The sequence below is a fragment of the Petaurus breviceps genome, unplaced genomic scaffold (genome assembly GCF_028583685.1).
Source record: "Petaurus breviceps papuanus isolate PSGF00001 unplaced genomic scaffold, PetGlider_PUasm1.0 221, whole genome shotgun sequence".
NCBI lineage: Eukaryota > Metazoa > Chordata > Mammalia > Diprotodontia > Petauridae > Petaurus > Petaurus breviceps.
Window position 1 is genome coordinate 4055915 of NW_027185877.1, and position 17562 is coordinate 4073476.

Here is a 17562-nt window from a genome sequence, read left to right on the forward strand (position 1 = left end):
AAGAAGAAGAAGAAGAAACAAATTGAAAGGTTGTATTCTAATAAGTGTAAGACATTCCTATGGGAATAAGCCAGACAATACTTTTATACATTAAAAAGCAGATATTAATGATAAGCAGAGGTGAAACTGTAGATTTGTCTTTTTAAAGTATGTCTGTATGAATCTCAACTGCCATGGTAAAGACATTTCATGAGGGGAGCAAAGTCCTATTTGAGATTAGTTGAAGCAAGCATTTGAGCTTGTCTCTCCAGAATTCATTTTTCAAAAATGCAATAAGTATTTTATTATTTTCTGTCTTCCAATCCCTCATTATGTCTGAATCAGGTTGCAAATTGGAATAAAATGAGACAGAGAATTTTTTTAGAAATTATAAATACATGATTTTAAAGTCAGTTTCCTCTCAGTTTTGGTTTTCTCTCTTTTGCTGGAGTTACAAAAAAAGAAGCACAGAATCTTAGAGTTAGAATGGATGTCAGAGGTTGTATTATCATAGATTTATAACTAGAAGTGACTGAAGAGGTCAGTAAGTCAAACTGTCTCATCTTGCAGAAAAGAAAAACTGAATCCCAGAGAGATGAGGACTTCCCCAGGCTTGCACATGAATGGGGACAGGATTCAAACACAGGTTCTCTGATTCCAAATCCAGCATTCTTTCCAATGCACACCATGGAGGTCATATAGACAAGCCTCCTAAGCAATGGTGGAATCCTCTAGGCAAGAACTCTAAGAATCATGCATCTAGCTCCATTTGGAAACTGTTACTGGAAATGCCCAACTTTGCAACATTAGCTCATTGCACTTTTGAAGAGTTATAATTGTTAGAAAATTATTCCTTAGATTGAACTCAACTCTACCTCACTTCCACCCACCACAGGTTCTAATTTTGCCCTCCAGATCTGCACAGAAAAATGAGCCAAATCCTTCTCTAAATGATAGGTCTTCAAACATTTGAAGATAGCTGTCTTGGATCCTCATAATTTTTTTTAGACTAAATATTCATGGGCCTTCAACTTTTCTCTATATGAAATGATTATATTGGATGCTGACCATCTTATACTATCTCCTTTGCATAAGCTCCAGTTTACCAACTTCTAAAATGAATACCCCATTATAGATGTAATTTGAGTACTGCAGAGAAGAGTAGAAACTCTCAATTTCTCTCTCTCTCTCTTTCTTCCTTCCCTTCTCTTCCCTTCCCATAAGGCTTATGACAAGAGTTTTGTGTATATCCCATTTTTGCTACTTCTTTTTTTTTGGGGGGGGGCACTCGGGATATAAATCATATTGATCCTAGGATTATAATTACAAATTTAGACCTAGGAGACACCCCTCAGAAACCATTTAATTCAACCTTCTTGTTTTACACCTGATGAAGTAGGGTTTCCTGGTGTGAAGTGACCTACCCAAAATCACAGAAGTCAATCATCAAAAGTGAGATTCGAACCCACTTTTATCCTATAACGCTGACTCTCCACTAATATCACAGTAAGCTCATTGAGTTTCTTTCTCATAATAATCAGTTTTATTTATTGAAATGAAAGAGATAAAGAAACTATGGTACCTTCTTTCCTCCTGGTCACTGTTGTCATTCACACTAACAACTTGTTTCCCAAAGCTTTATTTCCTGCATTTATATTCCCTTGATATTTACTTCTGACAACAGACGACTACTATATTAGTAGACAATGCACACACACAGACATATAAAGACCCACAAACACAAACAACTGATATAAAAATTAATGTTCAACTACATTTAGGCATGAAATTGTAATATACTTCTGAGAGAGCTCTTGCTGTTCCAAAATAATGTTAGTGTAATTCTACAACTAAAGAAAACATTTATATCAATAAATTCCTTGTTTTGTGTGTATTGCATAAAATCAATTTATATTCACATATTTGGCTATTGCAAAGTCAATGCCTTTCTGAGAGCCTGGAGACAAAGATACCATGGAGATTAACTGTGAAACATTATGTTTTATGAAGGACAATAAAAAAAATCAATAAGAAAAGAAAAAAACCCACAGTATTGACATTTTCACTTTGGTAGCTATGGGTCACTTTTCAATTCTCAACTTCCTCTATTTTTCTAATTGACACTTTTTTTTACACTGGTTCTGAAGTGCTTGTTCATGAATTAATGATTAATAAAAATTAATTAGAACACAAAAGGTGAGGTTCAATCAGGCATCTAGTATAAAGAGCTGAGAATCACAATTTATTTTACTTGAAGTTAATTCTTCAGATTAACTCTTGAAATGGAACTCTTTGCAAGAATTTTGTGGCTAGGTTATGGTTATGGCTGCTTGTAAAATATTCCCTGGTTTGTCTGTGATAGAAATAGAATAAGTGTAAATGAATTTCAGATTTAGATAAACTATGGTGATCAGGATTACAGCTGATGTTCTAGAGGGCTGTGGGCCAAACAGTGATGCATTTGTAGTTGCAGGACCAGGGTTCCAATCAGATCTGACACAATATTAGAATGAAAGCTTCTTGAAGGCAAGGACTATCTTTTGTCTTTCTTTCTATCTCTAGCATTTAGCTTAGTGCCGGGCCCCTTAATAAAAGGTAGTTGACTGATTGATTCTTGCTACTGACATGACCTTTGTCAAGTTACTTTGGTGGTTATGTAGTCTTCAGTTTCCTCATCTGTAAAATGAGGGACTAAACTAGATAACCTCTACGGTTCATCCTAGTTTTTTTTTTTTAATGTAATAATTAATTTGTTTGTTTCCTTTTAGTTTACAGGATTCAATTCCGCAATTCTTTGAGTTTCACATTTTGTCCTCCTCCCTCCCCTCCCTGCCATGGTGGCATATAGTCAAGTATAGGATCTGTAAATACTTTCACATTATACATTAGTCAGGTTATAAAGATAGATTGTATCAGATGGAATGAAAAATGGTAAAGAAGACATAAAACCAAACAAGAGAAGGAAAAAGATCAGGTATTTTGCTTCCACCTGGATATAATCTTAGTTCTTTCTAGTTCTTTCTCTGGATGCACACATTTCTCTCCATCATGAGTCTTTTGGGATTGATTTATATCACTACATTGCTGAGAAGAGTCCAGTCTATCAAAGTTGGTCATCACACATATATTGTGTCTGTAATTGTGTACAAATTTCTCCTGGTTCTACTCTTCTCACTCAGCATCAGTTTGTGTAAGTCTCTCCAGATAAAAATGAAGACCGTCTGCCCCTCGTTTCTTATAGCACAATAGTATTCCATAACATGCATATACCACAACTTGTTCAGCCATTCCCCAATTGATGGGCACTCCCTTAATTTCCAATTCTTTGCCACCACAAAAAGAGGTGCTATAAACATTTTTGTACATATAGGTCTTCCTCCCACTTCTATGATCTCTTTGGGATATAACCCTAGGAGTGGTATTACTGGGTCAAAGGATATGAAAGTATTTATAGCCCTTTGGGAATAATTCCAGATTGCTCTCCAGAAATGCTGGATTAGCTCACAACTCCACCAGCAATGCATTAGTGTTCCAATTTGCCCACATCCTCTCTAGCATTTGTCATTTTCCTGTTTTGTCGTCTTAGCCAATCTGACTGGTGAGATGTGGCACCTCAGAGTTGTTTTGATTTGCATTTCTCTAATCAATAGTGATTTAGAGCATTTCTTCATGTGCTTATAGATATCTTTGAGTTTTTTTCTCTGAAAATTGCCTGTTCATATCCTTTGACCATTTGTCAATTGGGGAATGACTTGTATTCTTATAAATTTGACTCAATTCTCTGTATATTTTAAAAATGAGTCCTCTGTCAGAGACATAGGTTATAAAGATTCTTTTCCAATTTCCCACCTCCCTCTTAATCTTGGTTACATTGGCTTTGTTTGTACAGAAGCTTTTCAATTTCATGTAGTCAGAATTATCCATTTTACATTTTATAACGTTCTCTAATTCTTGTTTAGTCATAAAGTCTTTCCCTCTCCACAAGTCTGAGAGGTAGACTATGACTTGTTTTATGAGACTGCTTACAGTATCAACCTTTATACTTAGATCATGCACCCATTTAGACTTGATTTTGGTATATGGTGTTAGATAATGGTCTATGCCCAGTTTCTGCCATACTATATTCCAGTTTTCCCAGCAGTTTTTGTCAAATAGTGAGTTCTTATCCCAAAAACCAGGGTCTGGGGGTTTATCAAACAATAGATTACTACAGTTGTTGACTTCTGAATCTCATGTGCCTAATCTATTCCACTGATCCACTCCTCTATTCCTCAGCCAGTACCAAGTAGTTTTGATGACTGCTGCTTTATAATACAGATAGAAATGGGTATAGCTAGTCCACCTTCCCTAGCATTTCTTTTCATTAATTCCCTTGATATTCTGGACTGTTTACTCTTCCAAATGAATTTTGTTACTTTTTTTTCTAGCTCTATAAAGTAGGGTTTTTTTTTTTGGTAAATTAATTGGTATGGCACTAAATATATAATTTAATTTAGGTAAAATGGTCATTTTTTTTTTATTATATTAGCTCGACCCAGCCATGAGCAATTGATATTTTTCCAATTATTTAGATCTGACTTTATTTGTGTGAAAAGTGTTTTGTAGTTGTGGTCATATAGGTCCTGGGTTTGTTTTGGCAAGTAGATTCCCAAATATTTTATAATGTCTACAGTAACTTTAAATGGTATTTCTCTTTCTATCTCTTGCTGTTGAATTTCATTGGAAATATATAGGAATGCTGAGGATTTATGTGGGTTTATTTTATAGCCTGCAACTTTGCCAAATTTATTTATTGTCTCAAGTAGTTTTTTACTTGATTCTCCAGGATTCTCTAAGTATATCATCATATCATCTGCAAAGAGTGATAGCTTGGTCTCTTCTTTGCCTAATTTGATTCCTTTGATTTCTTTTTCTTCTCTAATTGCTACTGCTAACATTTCTAGTACCAGATTGAATAAGAGGGGTGACAGTGGACACCCTTGTTTCACCCCCGATCTTATGGGAAATGCTTCTAGCTTCTCCCCATTACATATAATACTTGCTAATGGCTTTAAATAGATGCTACCTATTATTTTAAGGAAGGCTCCATTTATTGCTATACTTCCTCATGTTTTAATAGGAATGGATGCTGTATTTTGTCAAAAGCCTTTTCTGCATCTGAGATGATCATGTGGTTTCTGCTAGTTTTATTGTTGATATGATCAATTATACTGATGATTTTCCTAATATTAAACCATCCTTGCATTCCTGGAATAAATCCTACCTGATCAAAGTGTATTATTCTTGAGATAAGTTGCTGTAGTCTTTTTGCTAGTATTTTATTTAGAATTTTTGCATCTATATTCATGAGGGAGATTGGTCTATAATTTTCTTTCTCTGTTTTATCTCTTCCTGATTTAGGTATCAGTACCATATTTGTGTCATAAAAAGTATTTGGTAGGACTCCTTCTTCACTAATTTTCCCAAATAGTTTGTAGAGTATTGGAATCAATTGTTCTTTAAATGTTTGATAGAATTCACTAGTAAATCCGTCTGGCCCTGGAGATTTTTTCCTAGGGAGTTGACTAATGGCTTGTTCAATTTCTTTTTCTGAGATGAGGTTAAGTAATTTACTTCCTCTTCAGTTAATCTGGGCAAGTTGTATTTTTGTAAATATTCATCCATTTCCCTAAGATTGTCAAATTTATGTGCATACAATTGGGAAAAATAATTCCCAATTATTGTTTTGATTTCCTCTTCATTGGAGGTAGATTCACCCTTTTCATTTTTGATACTCATAATTTGGTTTTCTTTTTTTATCATATTGATTAAGGGTCTATAAATTTTGTTGGTTTTTTTTTTTCATAAAACCAGCTCTTAGATTTATTTATTAATCCAATAGTTTTCTTAATTTCAATTTTATTAATCTCTCCTTTGGTTTTCAATATTTCTAATTTAGTATTTAATTGGGGATTTTGAATTTGTTCTTTTTCTAGGTTTTTCAATTTCATGCCCAATTCGTTGACCTCCCTTTTCTCTAATTTAATCATGTATTCACTCAGGGATATAAAACTTCCCCTAAGAACTGCCTTTAATGCATCCCACAAATTTTGGTATGTTGTCTCATAATTATCATTCTCTTGAATGAAATTACTGATTGTTTCTATAATTTCTTGTTTGACCCACTCATTCATTAGGATTAAATTGTTTAATTTCCAATTAGTTTTTAGTCTGTCTTTCCCTGGCCCTTTATTGCATATAATTTTTATTGCATCATGATCTGAGAAGGATGCATTTAATATTTCTGCCTTACTGCATAGAATTGTGAGGTTTTTATGCCCTAGAAAGTGGTCAAATTTTGAGTATGTGCCATGAACCTCTGAGAAGTATATTCCTTTTTATCCCCATTCAGTTTTCTCCAGAGATCTATCATACCTATCCTCTCTAAAATCCTGTTCACCTCCTTAACTTCTTTCTTATTTTGAGGTTGGATTTATCAAGTTCAGAGAGGGGGAGATTAAGGTCTCCCACTAGTATAGTTTTGCTATCTATTTCTTCCTCTAATTCCTTAACCTTCTCCTCTAGGAATTTGTATGCTATACCATTTGGTGCATATATGTTAAGTAATGATATTGCTTCATTCTTGATGGTGCCTTTTAACAGGATATAGTTTCCTTCCTTATTTCTTTTAATGAAGTTAATTTTTGCTTTTGCTTTATCTGAGATAAGGATTGCTACCCCTGCTTTTTTTTACTTTAGCTGAGCCATGATATATTTTACTCAAGCTTTTTACCTTTACCCTGTGTGTATCCCTCTGTTTCAGATGTGTTTCTTGTAAACAGCATATTGTAGGATTATGATTTCTAATCCATTCTGCTGTCTCTGTTTTATGGGAGAGTTCATTCCATTCACATTCACAGTTGTGATTGTATCTGTTTCTTTCCCTCCATCCTATTCCCACCCCTCTTAATGTTCATATTTTTCCCCCTTCTTTCTTCCCCCCTTTTAACAGTTTTCCTTTTGACCACTGCCTCCCTCAGTATTGCCTTATCAGCCCCCCTACCTTTTCCTCCCCTTAATTCTTCCCTCCTTACTAGCCCCCTCCCCCCTTTCATAGCCCTTTCCCCCTTCTACTGCCTGTAGGATATATTTATACTTAAGGAAGTATGTTAATTTCTTCTTTGCACCAAGAGTAAGAGGAACAAATCTCATGTGAAGCTCCTCCCCCTCCCCTATTTCCCTCAAAAATGATACTTTTTGCATTTATTCTCCATAGTGTCCTATGCTTAACTGGCTGTTATTCATTCATTGCACCAGAACCAATGAGGGAAAAGGTCATATGATTACCATCTCCCTCCCTTCTTTTCCTCTGCTATACAGTTTTTATGCCTCTTTGTGTGGCATAATTTACCCTTTTCCACTCCATTCATTCCCTTTCTTCCATTGCAGTCCCTTTGTAGCCCTTAAAACGTTTTTTTAAAAATTGTCATTTTGCGTATTTTATACTCATACCCTCTACATATATATATATAACCAGTTTGCTCTTATCAAATAGCAGGGGTGTGTGTGTGTGTGTGTGTGTGTTTTCCTTGTTTACCTTTCTACATCACTTTTGCATCTTGTAATTGGAGGTTGAATTTTCCATTGAGTTCTGGCTTTTTTATCAAGAAGGTCTGGAATTCCGTTATATCGTTTGAATGACCATCTCTTTGCCTGGAAGAATATGCTCAGTCTCGCTGGGTATGTGATACTTGGTTGTACCTTGAGCTCTTTTGCCTTCCGGAAAATTGTATTCCACTGCTTCCAATCTTTCAGTGTAGAGGCTGCCAAATCCTGTGCGATCCTCACTGTGGACCCTCGATATTTGAATTGTTTCTTTCTGGCCACTTGAAGTATTTTCTCTTTTATCTGGTAGTTCTGGACTTTGGCCACAACATTTCGAGGACTTTTCAGTTTGGGATCTCTTTCAGCAGGTGTCTGGTGGATTCTCTCGATTTCTATTTTACCCTCAGGTTCTAGTATCTCAGGGCAGTTTTCCTTAATGAGCTCTTGGAGAATGTTGTCCAGGCTCATTTTTTCATCATGATTTTCTGGTAGGCCTATGATTCTCAGATTATCTCTCCTGGATCTGTTTTTCAGGTCAGTTATTTTTTCTTTGAGGTATTTTACCTCTTTTTCTAATTTTTCATTCTTGTTGTTTTGTTTGACTAATTCTTGGTTCCTCATAGAGTTATTTGTTTCAATTTGGTTGATTCTAGTTTTTAGCAAATCATTTTCCTTGGTTAATATTTGGAACTCCTTTTCCATATCATACACTTTTCTTTTTAGAGAGATGTTTTCTTCATTATAATGTTTTTCTAATTCTGCTATTTTGGTTTTGAGAGAATTATTCATTTTGTCTTCTCTCTCTCTCATTTGGTTTTCAGAGTTCCTTTTGATCTCATCTAGGAGAGCTTTCTATGCTTGGGACCCATTCCCTGTTGATGTTTCAGCTGTGGGTGTGGAGTCCAAATTGTCTCCCTCTGAGTTTGGTTCCTCCCTCTGAAGATAGTAGGACTCCAGAGTCTTTGTCTTTGTACTCTGCTTTCTACCCATTTTGAGGCAGGGCCCTAGCCACACCCTTCCTCTAGGGATCCCAAGCCTTTACTGTAGAGGGTTTTGCCCTGGGGCAAGAGTTACTATGTTTTCAGGGTCAGAGGGGGAGTTTGGAGCAGGTGAGGTTCACTCTGTCATCCTGGTCTTTGGAGGTCTAGATAAGGGCTTTTTTTTTTTTTTAAATTTCTGGGCTATGAAGTGATAGCCCCAAGAGTATTTGCTGTCCAGGACAGGGGCCCCCGTATTTGCTTCTTACCTTGCTCTTTCTAGTCCCAGCCCTTTGGTGATAGGCCTGGTAGTGGACCTTGTGGTTGGTGGGAAGACTTGCCCTCCGAGTTGATCAGGCCCCTTCCAGGCCTGCCTCTGCTGGCTGTGCCTTCTGGGCCTGCCTCTGCGTCTCTCATCCTAGTTTTAAACCTATGATCTTAATGAACCATTTACATTCCTTGTTTCTTAAATTTGCTACTTATAGTGTGGTGGTACCAGTGGAGCAACAATCACAAAGATATTTGTTCAACAGAAATTATTCCTTCTCAAAGACAGTGAAACATAATATTATAGAACTACATATGGAAGGGAGCTCTGAATCAGTATAGTCCAACCCATTTGTTTTTGCAGATTAAGAAACTAAGATACAGGGAGATTAAATGATTTGTCTAAGATCATACAAGTAGTATGAGGGGTAGGATTTGAACTCAAGTCTTCTGACTCCAGAGTGAACCCTTACTCTTCTGAGAATATACTTTCTTCTTAGAACTGTTGGAGAGGATTAGGAAGGCAGGAATACTAATACTAATGTTGGTGGAGCCATGTCATATTCCAACCATTCTGGAAAGCAATTTTTACCTATATTCTAAAAGACACAATTATAAAGTCAGAAGGTATCTCTGTCTCAGTGATATCACAATGAGGCTTATGCACCAAAGATATCAAAGAAAAAGGGAAAGGATCCATATATCCACAGCTATTTTGTAGCATGACTTTTTGTTGTAGCAAAGGACTGGAAACAAAATTGACACCCATCAGTTTGGGAATGACTGAACAAATTATGGTATGCATCACTGTAGCAGCAAGCACCCCAGTGTCCCCAGGGTGGCTGCCAGCACAGGTTCTTAGATCTGCTTTGTTAAAGGAAGGCAACTCAAAATGGGTTAACAAGCTTACTTTAATCAGTCAAATACGTATCGTTTACCTAGTTAAGGGGAAAAAGGTCTGTATCCCGAACTTCAGAGTATACAGGCAGAATTATCAAGACAGAGAAACAGATCAAGTAGACAGGTTTCCAAACTGTCCAACCATCACATCAATACCAAATCAACATCTGGGTTTTTCAAAGCCAGGGGACTCTCAACAATGGTTTTGAAATGGACAGATTTGGAGAACCCTGGGAGGACTTACATGAAATGATACAAAGTGAAGTGAGCAAAACCAGGAGAAATCACTACCACACCATAGTAAAGAAAAACATGATCAAAAACTTAAGAACTATGCTCAACGAACAACGACCAATCACAATTCCAGATGAATAATCATACTTTCTATTTCTTGGCAGAGCCCTGTTGAACTAGAGAATAAGACAGTTATTTTCAGACATGACATTGCCCATGTGAAGATTTGTATTATATTACTATACTTTTTTTTAAGTTACAGATTTCAATTTTTAAGGGAAATGGTTGGGGCATTATGGAGGAGCTGACATGTGTGGGTAGAAGGAATTTCCACACTTGAGAGTTCCCTGTGCCAATGAAATCACAGGTTTGATCCATATCTTTTTTTTTTTTTTGTTATTGACTGGATACCCTCTTAGCAAAATTCATAGATAGTTTGTTTCATTTCTTACTCTCATTTTTGTCTTCCCCCAGCCTTCCTATTCATTTCAACATTCTTGAATATTTTCTTGTCTTTATGATTTTGAATTCAGTAATCAAATATGCACTAATGTTAATTACAAGCCACAAATAGACTAACACTTCCAAGACATCATCAATATCACTAGTCATTTCAATGATACAGTTCAGAACTCATCTAATTCTGCCCATTCAGTGAGTTCCCATGGTGAGGTTGGGGTCCACAGGGTCACAGGGTGTCCTTCTAACATGCTAAGGAATTTTCTTGCTGTCTGTGACCCTGTTTGCATGAGAACGAAATGTGTAAGCTATCAGTTAACTTCTGCATATTAATTGCAAATTTAGTATGTGCAAAGTGTCATACTTGTTAATGGTAGCAATGATAATAACAACAGCTGACTTTTATATCCTATTAAGGTTTATACAGACATATGCATAACTGTCTCATCTGATCTTCACAACAAGCCAGTGAAGTAGGTGCTATTATTATTATTATTACCATTTTACAGATGAGGAAACTGAGGCACAGAGAGGTTAAATGACTGGACCAGGATTATACAATTAGTTTAGTGTTAGAAGTGGGATTTGAACATGGCTTCCTGCTTCCAAACCTAGTGTAGATGAACAAAACAAGTTGTTAGTGTTGTTCTTTTTTCTTCTTGTTTTTATTAAGGAAATCCAAATTTATATCAAAACAGAGCGGTGGTCGTTTGTCCACAATTGGACAGCTTTGGTTTCCTCACTCAAATTAGGGGACTGGACTGGATGATTTTAAAGTTTTATTCTAGTCTCCAATCATGTGATGTCAGGCCTTATCTTAACTATCCTGAAATGATCCGTTGGATCCTCAAGGAAATGAATAGCTGGCACAGAATGGTTGAGTCCCCAGAGAATTTCCGATGTGTGAACCGTGCCTTTGTTTTAGGGTGGGGAGTCACAGCACTTCACATTCTAAATTAATAAGCAATGTTGAGGTTTGCAGGAACACTTCAGCTCCATCATGTCAAAGCTGAAATCAGCAGCCTTCTAAAACCATGAACGCAACTTGACTAGTTGTGACAGTCTATTTATTAATTGCTGCCAAATGCTAATTGTTATTGCATTAATGTCACCTCTCCAAAAAAAGAGGGGCATCCATGAAACATCAGCCTCTAAAATGTTGACTTTAAAGTTATTTCCTTAAGTTTAATCACAGCTCTTATGGTTTTCATAACATTCGAAGGTAATTTCTTTCTACAAGCTAAAATAAATAATGGAAATGAGAACTAATTGCTCCTTAATTGATTGATTTCCCTACCTCCTGTTATAGGTACAATGCATGTCATCTAAGCTGGATGTAGTATTCTATGCATGACAGGAGGGAAGAATATCAATCAATCAAAGAACAATTAGTTCTGATCTGTAACTTTTTTTCCTGATGAAAATGAAAATAGCCTTATTTAAAATGGTGAAAAAAAGAGTTTTCATCAAAGAATCACATAATTTCAGAGCCAAAAGGGACCTCAATAGACACCTAGTTTCAAGCCATATTCAAAATAAATTCTTAATGGAAATAAGTTTACATGTTTGCACTTTTATCACTTAATTGCTTACTGTCTTAGGGAGGTGAGAGGTAAGCGAGGAAGGGGGAAATCTGGAACTCAAAATAAGGAAAAATAAGTGTCAAAATTGTTTTTATATGTAATTGGAGAAAAACAAAATGTTATTTAAGAAATAAATTCTTACTAGAAATAAGTTGTCATCCATTCTATTTGAAGACTTCCATAGGAGAATCTACCCTTAATTATTTGGCTCATTTACTCATTTAAAAAATTTCTATTAAGCAAAACTCTGTAGTGAATGCTGGGATACCAAGACTTTCTCGTTGTCAGTATTTATTACCCAGTACTGTGCTATACTTTGGAAACAAAAATGTACTAAACAAAACCTAACAAAAGGATAGGGTCAGCAGCATGTACCTCAAGGTATACCTGGAGTCCTGAGAAGAGAGGTTTATTTCTTTGTCAATTTTTTGTTGTCAAGATTGGTCATTTCATTGACCTGATTTCATTATGTTGTTGTCCTTTGCACAATAATTGTGGTCATTGTGTGTGTGTGTGTACATGTATGTATGTGTATACACGCAATTCTCTCTCTCTCTCCCCCCCCCATCCTTTTCTCTATCTTTTTTGTCTCTATCTTTACTTCTACTTTTATATCTATTTCTATACCTACTTGGTTCTAATGTTCTCCTATTTCTATTTCCTTTATCAGTTCAAATAAGTCTTCTCAAGTTCACCTTAATTCCTCATAATCATATTTTCTCATGGTTTAATTATAATTAATTTCATTCTTATATCACAATTTGCTCAGTCATTTGCCTACTGATAGGCACTCACTTTGTTTCCAATTCTTTGCTTTTACAAAAAGGGTTGTAAACTCTTTTCAACTTAAGGGCATGACATCCCACTCTGAAGTCTTTGCCATGCAAAGAAATCCATTCTTTGGTGATTTGTTTCAGATGCTTCTAAAATTAAAGAAAATTCTACAAAAAATTTTCTTTCCTGGAGGCAGAAAGACTTGACAATAGGCTATATATTCTTCTATTAGGAAAACATCTAGTCAACTGTATGTTATCTCTGCAAATAGGGCATCGCTTAGACAGAAAGATAGTATGGTATAATGGAGAGAACTTGGGAGCTCTTTACCATATAGCTAGCTGTTTACCTTGGATAATTCATCCAACTTTCCTGAGGCATAGTTTTCTCTAATTAGGGATTAGAATGCTGATGCTATGTACTTCACAAGAGTGTGGTGAGGCTCAAATAACACCAATGCATATACTCAATGAATGATTTACAGCAAGACAAGCACTTTGAACTTTAGTCTATTCATCTGTAAAATGGGGATAAGAATAACTATAAGAACACCTGGTAGTTTGGTTGTGAAGACCAAAAAGATAATGGCTGTAACAGAATCTACAGTACTGTACACACTAAAACTAGTATGATTTGATGAAAGAAATCCACAGAGTATAGTTAGATAGAAATGTTTGGTTGAAGATTCTCTCCTAAAGCTGGTAACAAGGAGAAAATTTTATTCATGACTCTGATCAAGATTCCAGTTAGGTTGGAGATGCCAATGAGACCTCAGATGATTTTTTTTTTTTGCTCAGCAGATGATTATATAATCAACAAAAATTTGTGCTCAAAAGCTTCCCCTTAATCTGTCCTCTCCCTCCATCCCCAAACTGAGCAGTTTTATCAACTCTACCTCATCCCATATCTTGCATCCCCTTTTCTCTTGGTCACCACCCTGGTTGTGATCATTCTCACTCCTCACAAAGACTACTGAAAAATTATCTCCCACCTGGAATCCCTTCCTCTTATCTGCTCCCTTCTCCGAAGCATCATTCATGGGTTGTCAGAATAATTGCCAGGTGACACTGTCACTCCACTTTTGAAAAGTCTGCAAAGGCTCTCTGCTGCCCTCCAGAGACTGGTTATAATCTACCTTCTCAAATTTATTTCATAGGGTTCCTCTTGTCACATTATATATTATAGTTAGAGATGATAGGCATTTAAGGGTGAGGAGAAAGAGGGTAAAGGAGAACTCAGTGGTCACAACAAAGCTTTCTGCTTGGTTACACATTTTCCCCCGTGACCTGAGGATATCCGAATCATAAGATTTAGGACTGGAAGGGATGTCTGAGATCACCCAGCCCGATTTTCTCATTTTATAGATGGGCAACACAAAGCTTTGAGTAAGAACCTTGCCCTACTTGGATCTGTTTTCTCAGATTTCACCAATCCACTCTCCTGTTTAAGATGCAGACATTCCCTACTGCTTGCAGGGCAAAATAAACTCCTCTGCTGACCATTTAAAGCACTTCAAATCTTATTCCAACCTATCTCTCCAGGATCATTATACACCATTCCCCTTCATTTACTAAACATAAACTCAAACTAAACTGTCCCATTTGAAAGGCTCTATATATGACACCCTATCTCTTGTCTCTGTCTTTGTACATTACCTGAAATGTGCTCTCTCCTCACTCCCATCTCTTAAAACCCTATCTTCCTATAAGACCAAACTCATGTGCCGCCTTCTATACAAGGTCTATTTGAATCTCCTCTCCCCTAAATTCCCTTGTACTTAAAAAAAAATCTCTGTACATGCTGTTTCTCTTCAACAGAAAATAAACACCTGGAGGGCAAGGATTTTCATTTTTTCCTTGTATAACGAATGCCAAGCACACATAATACCTATCTAGCATATACTTGGCACTTAATTTTCACTTGTCGAATTAAGATAAATGATGCTGTGCATTACCAGTCATTGCTGCTTGTACCTCATGCCCCTACCAGATGATACATCCAATGGTGCCAGGGTCATGTCCAATTCAAACCTGTCCAGGAGCACATTGTTGACTTGTCTCTCACAGTGTGTTCCTCACTGTTTTGCTCATAATAAGCACTTAATGAATTTTCTTTTTGAAAATGAACGAGGTACACTAGGTTTGGAGTCAGAGGTCTTGGGTCTTGACTTCTTTCTTGGATACCTGATAAATGAGTGATCTTAAGACAATCATTTAAATTCTCTGGGTCTCAGTTTTCTCATCTGGAAAACAAAGGAAGTTTGATGAGCTAAGTGATGCCAGTGTGCTCTTTCCACACTAAAATCTAGAATATCTATAACTCTATATAATAGGCACATACATATAGGTATTTTATATGTGTATACATACATATATGTGTGTACATGTGTATTTAAATATAAATATACATATAGTAACTCCCCCCCCCCCCGCCCCCAACACCTATAAGCTACATAAAAGACAATAAGTTGTAATGGTGAAAGAACCTATCCTCAAGTTCAGGAGTTATGGGATGGAGCCTTAGTTATGTGGTTTCTTTTTTTTTTTTTTTGCCTTTTGGAGGGCAATTGGGGTTAAGTGACTTGCCCAAGGTCACACGGCTAGTTTTTGTGTTAAGTGTCTGAGGTCGGATCTGAACCCAGGTCCTCCTGACTCCAGGGCTGGTGCTCTATTCACTGTGCCACCTAGCTACCCCCAAGCCTTAGCTATGTGACTGGGCAAATCTCTTGAACTCTCTATACACTGGAGATAATACACTCACACTGCACGGAGCATGGGACCTTGGAATCTCAAATACCTGTACTCGAGTCTCACCTTTAGCAAACACTGCTTGTGTGATCCTGGGCAAATGACTTGATTTCTCATTTCACCAGACAACTTTTTACATGTTCTAAGTCATAGACTAGGGGCTGCTCTTTATCAGTGGAGGGATTTTCCTCACTGAGAATTAATTAAACCAATCAAATCCCAGACTTGGTACAAAATTCCTAAAAATACTGTATGCTACCTGAATCTCCTGGGATTAGAATGAAGAAAAGGCTTTGGCCACTGCAAATGTTATATAAATGCTAGAGATGGTGAATTTACTTTTTACTTGTTTATGTTTTCATTTTCAGAAAATGAATCTACTAATATTGACATTTCTTCATTTTCCATTTTGTCATTTTCGTTTTCAAATTGTTTGAAATCTGAAAAGAATAAAATTATAGACAAGGGCAGAAAAAAAGAAAAGAATGACAGATGTCCCAAGTTGCCCAACTGAAGAGTTTTCATTTCCACAAGCAGTTATATACTAGCTGATCAAATCAGATTAGACAAGTAGCACCAAGTAAAGGCAAGAATTTGAGGTTAAAATAAAGAACGAGCCCATGGAGAATAACATTCTATTTCAAAGACTGTGCCCTTGCAATGGGAAAAAAAAGATACCAATAAATATGCAAAATATACTTATTTAATGCCATGGATTGCCTCACCTCTTTTTTGTTTTAATCATGGCCTCTAAGTTAACTGAGTTTGCTTGATTAAAGCTGAGCAAAGTAGCTTATTGAAATGCCAATTTTACCTCCATCATAACAGCAGTAAATCCACCCAGACTGTATTCCATTGGCAACTTGACCTCATCATTTAAAACTTACACAGCAGCTGAGGATTGATTCTGTCATTTTGGCACATCAATGGAGCCTCACAGGTGCAGCAGTGATTAACAACTCAAAGGATAACTAAGAAAATGTTATTCATGAGTACTATCTATATACATAGTAAACTGAATATCATTGAACAGGTATCTTAAAAAAAAAGTCCGACCAAACAAACCTGCAAATGTAATGCTTATTTCTTTTTTTCTTTTTTCGAGGGGGGAGGGCAGGGCAATTGGGGTTAAGTGAGTTGCCCAAGGTCACATGGCTAGTAAATGTTAAGGGCCTGAGGCCAAATTTGAACTCAGGTCCTCCTGACTCCAGGGATGGTGCTCTACTCACTGCACTGCCTAGCTGCCCCTGTATTACTTATTTCAAAAGCTGCCTCTTTCATGTCCTATCTGACAAGAATTTAATCATTCCATACATCAAAGATTCTTAGCCTGAGATCCTCCAGAGAATACACTAATAGATTTCAGGGGTGGGGTGAACTTTGAAAAAAATTAGGAACAGCTGGAAAAATTACATCTTTATTTCGGTTACCTTCTATGGGAGATTTGGCATTTGCTTCAATTGTAAAATTTTTAAAGAAAATTATCTGAATTAAATTAAAATTAGTTTTTAATATTTAAATTAAAAATAATTTTTAAAATTGTTCTGATTTTATGTTCAGGTTCATGTGTTGAGTTGTTTCAGTTGTGTCTGACTTTTCATGATCCCAATTGGGGTTCTCTTTGGCAAAGATACCGCTATCTCATTTTACAAGATAAAGAAACTGAGACTTAATGGGGTTAAGTGACTTCTAAGTATCCGAGGATGAATCTGAATTCACCTACCTGTCCCCAAAGGACTCCATAGGTTTTACCAGATAGCCTAAGGGATTCATGATATGTTAAAAAGGTTAAAAACCACTACCAGAGATTCTTTAAGCTCATATGATCAGAGATTTACATCTCTGTATGTGAGGCCATCTAGGCCAACCTTTTCTTTTTAGAGTTAAGGAAATTGAGATCCACAGAGATGGTGACTAACTCAAGTTTATATAGATAGTAAGTGACAGGGGTAGGATTTGAACCTAAATCTTCTGATTCTAGGGTCAGTGTTATGCCATTTGTATAGTACTGGAATGCTGCTTAAGACTCTTGACTGATACCACGTGAAAAGAAGTAGA

At 36.4% G+C, this 17562-nt stretch overlaps 1 protein-coding gene and 1 long non-coding RNA gene across 5 annotated transcripts in view; one reads left to right on the forward strand and one right to left on the reverse strand.

The window, feature by feature from the left end:
- Positions 1-17562, reverse strand: part of SYT1 (synaptotagmin 1) — a 766356-nt gene that overhangs the window by 313719 nt on the left and 435075 nt on the right. The gene's annotated exons all lie outside the window — the stretch shown is intronic.
- The window catches only part of LOC138166376 (uncharacterized), a 29918-nt gene that overhangs the window by 9849 nt on the left and 2507 nt on the right, over positions 1-17562 (forward strand). The gene's annotated exons all lie outside the window — the stretch shown is intronic.